Source organism: Chrysochloris asiatica, unplaced genomic scaffold (assembly GCF_000296735.1).
Source record: "Chrysochloris asiatica unplaced genomic scaffold, ChrAsi1.0 scaffold00054, whole genome shotgun sequence".
In the NCBI taxonomy this organism is placed as follows: domain Eukaryota; kingdom Metazoa; phylum Chordata; class Mammalia; order Afrosoricida; family Chrysochloridae; genus Chrysochloris; species Chrysochloris asiatica.
In genome coordinates, this window is record NW_006408572.1 from 4,244,277 (window position 1) to 4,244,818 (window position 542).

The window sequence follows — 542 nt, forward strand, 5'->3', positions numbered from 1 at the left end:
GTTCGAAACTACCAGCTGTTCCATGGGAGAAAGATGAGGCTTTCTGCTCCTGTAAAGATTTACAGCCTCAGAAACCCTGTACAGGGTCACTATGACCTGTACCGACTCCATGATACATAACCACCACCACCATTCATAGTGCACATGTGCAAGAGTTTATCCAAGGGTGAGTAACCAAAAGAATTGGTAGGTGAAATATATGTATGAGCCTTCCACTTCACTAGATAATAATGCAAAGTCACTGAAAACTGGGGTCTGTGGAAAAGGCAGAACAAATGTGAAGAAGGCAGCCACACACACAAAAGAATGAGAAACCATACGTAGCCAAGCTTATAATATTATCAGTATATAGTACATATGGAGTCCTGGTGTGGCACTGCAGGATAATGCGCTGGACAATGCTCTGGACTGCAAGGTCAGTTTGAACTTACAGCAAGGTTGACAGCTCAAACCCACCAACTGCTCTTCAGAAATCTTATACAGTGTCACTATGGGTTGTAACTGACTTGACTGCACATAACAACAACCATTATATATATATA